Source organism: Echinops telfairi, unplaced genomic scaffold, assembly GCF_000313985.2.
Source record: "Echinops telfairi isolate 266 unplaced genomic scaffold, ASM31398v2 ScPeMD7_23;HRSCAF=83, whole genome shotgun sequence".
Classification (NCBI taxonomy): domain Eukaryota; kingdom Metazoa; phylum Chordata; class Mammalia; order Afrosoricida; family Tenrecidae; genus Echinops; species Echinops telfairi.
In genome coordinates this window covers 368229-375959 of record NW_022103920.1, presented here as the reverse complement: position 1 = coordinate 375959, position 7731 = coordinate 368229, and the positions used below count along the sequence as shown (strand labels likewise).

Sequence of the window (7731 nt, the reverse complement as noted above, 5' to 3'; positions counted from 1 at the left end):
CTTCAAGCCTTTAAGACCCCAGATGCTATATCTTTTGATAGCTAGGAACCATCAGCTTTTTTTCACGACATTTGCTTATGCACCCGTTTCGTCTTCAGTGATTGTGTCGGGAAGGTGAGCATCATGGAATTACAGGTTATTACAACAAAGTGTTGTTGTGCTGAGGGTACTTGAGTAGAGGCCCAATGTTCATGTGCTACCTTAATAGTAAACCTATAAATATATGTACATACATCTATTTCCTTATCGTTATATGAAAATATATTTACATATGTACGTGCCTATATTTAGACCTCTATAAATGTCCTTTGCCTCCTAGTTCTTTTCTCTATTTCATTTTACTTTCCTCTTGTCCCACTGTCATATTTGGCCTTGAGTTTCAGTAATTCCTCTCGGTTACATCGCCCTCGATCAAACCCTACCAGGCATCCTATGCCCTCCTCACCATCAATTTTAGTTCACTTGTTGTTCCCTTGTCCCTGGGTTTGTTAACACCCACTTCCTTTCTCCCGCCTCCCCCTCCCCCATACCCCCCCCAACCGTCAGCTCCATTGTTTTCTCCTCTGGATTGTTTATCCCACCTATCTTATCTAGATAGACATGCAGAGACAATAGCAAGCACAAAATCAAGACAAAGCCAAACAAAACATAACAAATAATAGCAAAACAACAACAAAAAACAATCACACACAAAAAATAAAAAGCCTATAGATAGTTCCAGGTCTGTTTGTTGACTTTCAGGAATGTTTGCCAGTCGAGTCTGATGGGGTGCCAAGTCCTGGCCCCAAAGTCTGTCTTTGGTACTTCCAAGGGACTTCATTGCTTTGCTCCCCTTGCTGCTCCTTTGCACGCCCTTAGCATTTTGTGTGGTGAGGTCAGATCGGGCACAATTCCCACACGGTGCCACCAGTGTTGTCCCTTGTAGTACTATGGGTCAGTAAGGGATGTTGTGTCTCATGGTAGGGCCGGCCCTATAGTCTTCTCTGTGCATTTGCTGCTCTGAGCAGGAATATTGTCCTCAGGGTTTGGTGGGGCATCTATTGATATTATCATATGATTCTTGTCCTTTTTCTTTTTAATGTGGTGGATAATGTTGATGGCTTTTTGGAGGTTGAACCATCCCTGCATCCCTGGTATGAATCCTACTTTATCATGATGGATGTAATATATCTATCTATATCTATCTATCTATCTATCTATCTATCTATCTATCTATCTATCTATCTATCTTGTGTTCTATTGGCCAAGATTTTGTTGAGGATTTCTGCATCTATGTTCATTAGCAATATTAGCCTTGAGTCCTCTATTCTTGTGGCATTCTTGCCTGGCTGTGGCATCAATGTTATACCAGCTTCATAGAATGTGCTTGGGAGTTTACTGTCCTTTTCTCTGTTCTGGAAGAGCTTGTGTAGAATTGGGGTCAGCTCTTCTCTGAGTACTTGTTAGCCTGGGCCTTGTTTTAGTTGGGAGTTCCTTGATAGCCTTATCTATTTCTTCTTGTTATGGGTCTATTCAACTTCTCAATGTCAATATGAGTTAATTTGGGGAGGGATTGTTTTTCCACATATTTATCCATTCCCTCCAAGTTGTTGAATTCTTTGGAGTAAAGTCCTTCATAGTGCTGTGTAATTAGTCTTTTAATTTCATTGGGGTCGGTTGTAATTTCCCATTTCATCCCTCATATCGGATATTGACTTGTGTGCCTTCCCATCTTTTGTTAGGTTTGGTAGTGGTTTGTCAATTCTGTTAGTCCTTTCAAAGAATCAGCGTTTTACTGCATTGATTTTTCCCATTGTCTTTTTGTTTTTACACTCATTTATCTCTGCTCTGATTTTTATAATTTCTTTTGTTTTGCTATTAGAAGGGCTATCCTGTTGACTTTGTTCCAATGCTGAAAGCTGTGTGATAATGTACCGATCATAAGGCTTTCTTCTTTCTTCATATGTGCATCTGTTGCTATCAAGCGTCCTCTGAAAACTGCCTTTGCTGTATCCCAGAGGCTTTGGTATTTTGGATTTTCATTTTCACTGGTTTCTAGGAACTGCCTAATTTCATCTCTCATTTGAGCTAATACCCAGTCCTTTTTGAGAAGTAAGTTATTTAGTGTCCATGTGCTTGCCTTTGCTATTTTATTCTTTCTCTTGTTGATTTCCAGCTTTATGGCACAGTGGTCAGAGAAGGAAGTCCGCGTGATCTCTATATGTTTCAATTTATTCAAACTTGACACTGTATGTGAGCTTGTGGTTTATCTTCAAACATGTACCATGCGCACTTGAAAAAAATGTGTATTTTTTTTTTGCAGTTGGGTGGAGAGCTTTGAATATATCTATCAGGTTGAGTTGTGTGTGGAGTTTATGGCTACTATGATTGATTCTGTGATTTCTTTTTTCATCTTAAAGGATTTAGTTGACAAACCTGTGGGTCTTTTGTTGGGCATGTATGTTTATTATGCTCATAGACTCTTTGTCTACTGATCCCTTAAGCATTATGTAGTGCCCATCTTTATCTCTTGTTAGGTCCTGCATCTTGAGATTGATTTTGTCAGAGATTAGAATTACAACTCTGGAGCGCACGGTTTGATTTGTCCTTCCTCAGCTGTGGGTCTTCGCAGCTTGGAAATGGCGGGATTTGGTGCTATGGAGAAATTTTTGGTTGAATATAAGAGTGCGGTGGAGAAGAAATTGGCAGAGTACAAATGTAATACCAACACAGCAATTGAATTAAAATTAGTTTGATTTCCTGAAGATCTTGAGAATGACATTAGAACTTTCCTGAATATACCCACCAATCCTTTGGGGATGATGAAACTGCTTTTGGTTACAAGGGTTTGAAGATCCTTTTATACTATATTGCTAGTAGCCTGTCAACAATGTTCTGTGTTGAATATGCTTCTAAAGTTGATGAGAATTTTGATTGTGTAGAGGGTGATGATGTTGAGGGCAAAATTAGACAGATCATTCCACCTGGATTTTGCACAAACACAAATGATTTTCTTTCTTTGCTGGAAAAAGAGGTTGATTTCAAACCATTTGGAACCCTACTCCATACCTACTCTGTTCTCAGTCCAACGGGAGGAGAAAACTTTACTTTTCAGATTTACGAGGCTGACATGACATGTAGAGGCTTTCGAGAATATCATGAAAGGCTCCAGACCTTTTTGATGTGGTTTATTGGAACTGCTAGCTTTATTGACGTGGATGATGAAAGATGGCACTACTTTCTATATTTGAGAAGTATAATAAGGATGGAGCTATGCTCTTTGCAACCATAGGCTACATGACAGTCTATAATTACTATGTGTACCCAGACAAAACCCAGCCACGTGTAAGTCAGATGCTGATATTGACTCCATTTGAAGGTCAAGGTCATGGCGCTCAACTTCTTGAAACAGTTCATAGATACTACATTGGCTCTCCTTCAGTCCTTGATATTACAGCGGAAGATCCAAATAAAAGTTATGTGAAATTAAGAGACTTTGTGCTTGTGAAGCTTTGTCAAGATTTGCCTTGTTTTTCTCGGGAAAAGTTAATGCAAGGATTCAATGAAGATATGGCAATAGACGCACAAAAGAAGTTCAAGATTAATAAGAAAAGCAAAGAGATCTTGCTAAGATGAGAAAATGTCTCAGACCAGAAGAACTGACAAACCTGATGAACCAAATAGAAATGAGCATGCAACATGAACAACTGGAAGAGAGATTTCAGGAACTCGTGGAAGATTACCGGCATGTCATTGAACGACTTGCTCAAGAGTAAAGATAAAAATGTCTGTACAATTGCTGTGAAAACTCCCATGATGACTTTAATTTTAATATTTTGTGATATTTTACTTACACTAAAAGTTATCTTTAGTTGAATATTTTCTTTTGTATATTTTAAAATACTATTTAGAATCTATAAGCATATATTCCATTGAAAAAAGGTATAGCTTCTGAAATACCACTGCAATTGCTTCCCCTCTTAAACAGTATAAGCATATACAATAAACACTTTAAAAAAGAATTACAACTCTGTTTTTTTTAAGATTGCCATTCACTTGTTAAACTTTTCACCATCCTTTGACCCTCAACCTATTTTTGTTTGTGAATTTGAGATGTGCCCCTTGCAGACAACAGATTGATGGATTGTGTTTCTTAATCCAGTCTGCTACTCTTTGTCAATTAGTGGGTGAGTTCAGATCATTGACATTCAGAGTAATTACATCCATCTGTGGATTGTTTACTATCATCTCATACCCTCTGTAACAGATATTTTCCTACCTCCTTCCTTTATTGTATGTTATGTATGTGTGGAGGATTCATTGTTGCCTTCTGTTCTCTATTGGGTCAAGGAAGTCTTGGGTGTTGCTCTCAGTGCGATGCCTATGCAGTGGTCTCATGTTTGTGTTCTGTGGATGTTGAGTTGTGATTTTTTAAGTGCTGTTTTGTTGTGTTTTTACATATTCTTTGAAGTCCTCATTATCCAAGAAAACTTTTTATTTCACCTTCCATTTTTATGGACAGTTTGGCAGGATAGAGGATTCTTGGGCTACAATTCTCTTCTCCTCTTCATGGTTTCTGCTAAGACTGAGCAAATTCTTATAAGGTTACCCTTGTAGGTGGCTGCATTTTTCTCTCTCGCTGCTCTTATGATTTTTTTCCTTTTCCTCAAATTTGGATATTTTGACTACTATATCCCTTAGTTGTTTCTCTTGGGATTCCCTCTAATTGGTGTCCTCTCTGCTTCCTGGATGATTGTCTGATCCTCCTTTACTATATTTGGGGAACTTTTCCCCCCCAGGAATTCCCTTGTGATTTTAACTGTTGGTTTCTTCATTACACTTTGCTCCAGTATCCCAATTATTCGGTTGTTGTTTCTCTTTATAGTATCTCTCATTGTTTTCAGGTTTTTCTTCAGCCTCCTCACTTATCTTGTTTGAGTGTCTTTCCTGTTTGCTGTATTCTGCTTGGATATCTTCGAGGTCACTGATTTGGTTCTCCACTTCTTCCAACCCATCAGTGAGGTGTTTTACCATTTTCTTCATTTCTACTGCAACATACCTTAACTCTTGTATTTCCCTGCAGTATGTGGACTCTATCCTCTCTATTTTTTCATCCTTTTCCTGTATTGACACCTTCATATCCTATATGACTCTAAGAAGTATTTTGAAGATTTCTTTCTGTGGCAGCTCTAAGTATACCTCTTCTATGTATGTTGCTAAGTTTAGGTTCAGATATTGAAATTTGTTTCTCTTGCTTTCTTTTAGTGACAGATTATGTGGGCTGCTGTATGCGTGACATTTTGGTGGTTCGTTGCATGTGTATGGCTCAGGGGATAGAGCTGGCCAGATCCAAGCATGGCAAGAACAGTGCTGCAGTGTGGACTGGGTGACTGGGTCTGCGAGCAGCAGATGCTCAGGTTTCCCAAATGGGAGTGGCAAGGTGGGTCGTTGCCGCAAGTTGTTGGCTGCTCCGGCTATGTGGTCAGTTTAGGCAACAGTGGCCAGGGGTGCCTTCCATGGACTGCTCAGGTTTCACAGGCAGTGCTGGCACAGATGTGGGACTAGCCATGGCCGTGAGCTCTGGGTGGCACCAGTGGCATGGGCTGTTTGGGCTGGGCTGGCTGGGTCTGCGGGAAGCTCCGGTTTAGCAAGCAGCATGGGCAGGTGATGGCACAAGTATCACAGGTGGCACAGACTGGGCCTGCTGGATCTGCAGGCCACTCAGGCTCTGCGAGGGGCGCAGGCTGGAGTCAGAGCACTCCACAGGCTGCATGGGCTGAGCTGCCTGGCTCCTCGGACCACTCAGGCTTTCAGGCAGTGCAAGCTTGGCATTGGAGCACACTGCAGCCTTGCAATGTAGGCAGTGAGAGTACTGCATGCTGGTGGCCAGGGTATCAGGTGCAACTCGGACGTGTGGTTGGGGAGGCAGGGCAGACCAGAACCACGAGAAAGGTTGACCCATGGGCCAGAGCAGAGCCCTGGAGTGCTGCGAGGCCTGATCACATGTCCTAGGACTGCCCCGCCCCTCAGTCTCCCAATCCCCAAACCCAGCAGTCACACATGGAGCTCCCAATGTGATACCCTTTACCTCAGCACCATCTTCCTGGAAGTCCATTGCTGTTCTTTATAGTCACTTGCTGTAGTATCTTGGTGCAGGAGCCCTGAGACACCAGGAGGGTGGCCTTTGTGGATGAGATGAGGACATGGCTGAGAGATGAGAAGCACATGCAGAGGGACAGTCATTGTGGCTCCCCTTGTGCACTCAGTCTGGAGAGGGAAGCTCTGTTGGCTCGTTCTTTAAAACCCCAACCTGGGAGGTTAGCGGCTTCTAAACCTTCACTGAAGGTCCAGGTAGGGAGTATATGATATAACTAGCTCTCAAAATGGCACATAAATAAGGGGGCGCCTGGATTTGAACCAGGGACCTCTTGATCTGCAGTCAAATGCTCTACCCCTGAGCTACACCCCCTGGCATACCAATGTGGCCTAATAAATGCCTTTCATTTGTGGGTAGCACTCAGCTTTGTGGTATTAATTGTTGCTTTCCTCTGGGACTTGCTGACTCACGAGTAGAAACCTTCTCCCAGCTCTATGATTTTCCAGGTCCCATGGCCACTGTAACCATCAACAGGGAGGAGGTCAAAGAAACTGCCTGGGCAACACCAGTCCCTTGTCCATCACCCTTTGGGTTGAGGCCTAGCCAGTCGGTGTCTTCAAAACAAACCGCACTGTCTTTATTTTGACCCCCAGTCCTGGACCTTGTTCCCTTCAGTAAAGGAGAAACAGGGCTGTATCTGAGTTTCCCAGGTCTTCCATAGCAAAATGCCCCAAAGTTGGTACCTATGAATGACAGAAATGTATTTTCTGGACTGGAGGCTGACGGTCCAAGGTCAGAGTGGCAGCCACGTTGGCCATTTGTAAGCTCTGAGAGAATGTATTCCAGGCCTCCCTCTAGGTTCTGGAATCTTCAGAGCCCCTTGCCTGCAGCCACAGCCACACAGGGTCATATGACATCCGCCCTGTATCTGTTCTTGTTTTATATAAGGACGGCAGTCAGTCATGATTTGAACACCCTTATGTGGTATAACCTCACTGTCATTTAACTGATGACATCTTCAAAAACCCTTTGAGCAAAGAAGTTCCTGGTTAGAAGTACCAGGTGTTCAGACTGCAAATTAGTTATATTATTCTGACTCAACATATATATACACCATATGTGTGGTTTTTCAGATAGCAGTTTCTCTGTTGCAGTTAAGAAGGCTAGGAATTCAAATCCACACAGCTGCTTTTGAGGGAAGAGTTTTAAAAAATATATATTTTGTGTGTGCCTGCTCTGAGGGAAGGGCCTTGTTTTATTCTAACATACGTGGACCCAGAATTCTTTGGTGCTGTCCATGTGTCTTGGCACTAATGTTCCCTTGGGTCTAGAAGGTTGTCAGCACCAGGACGCTGTGTCCAAAAGTGGCACTCTGGCTCCACACCTTTTTTCCTGTTGTTACTGAGTTCTCTCCTTCTCTAGCCACTTCTCTTTCTCTTTAATGTTTGTACAATAAAAGGAGACACAGGCCATACCCCAGGGAACTCCCTTTACATTGGGTTAGGGCTCTGACCTGATTCAGAGTATGGCATGCCATGCTAGTCCTATTACAGCTAATTGATTGTTTACATCAGTTCACATCATGGGAGATGATCATACCATTACATAACTGCCAATCACTTCATTTTATCTGTCATGAATGAACTGTGGTCCAG

General features: G+C 42.2%; 1 non-coding gene and 1 pseudogene across 1 annotated transcript; one reads left to right on the top strand and one right to left on the bottom strand.

The window, feature by feature from the left end:
• The first annotated feature begins 2592 nt into the window (after positions 1-2592).
• LOC101646736 lies at positions 2593-3755 on the top strand (annotated as a pseudogene).
• Positions 3756-6376: 2621 nt separating this feature from the next.
• Positions 6377-6448, bottom strand: TRNAC-GCA. The gene has a single exon. It is a non-coding gene; the product is annotated as a tRNA-Cys (tRNA).
• Between the last annotated feature and the right edge of the window lie 1283 nt (positions 6449-7731).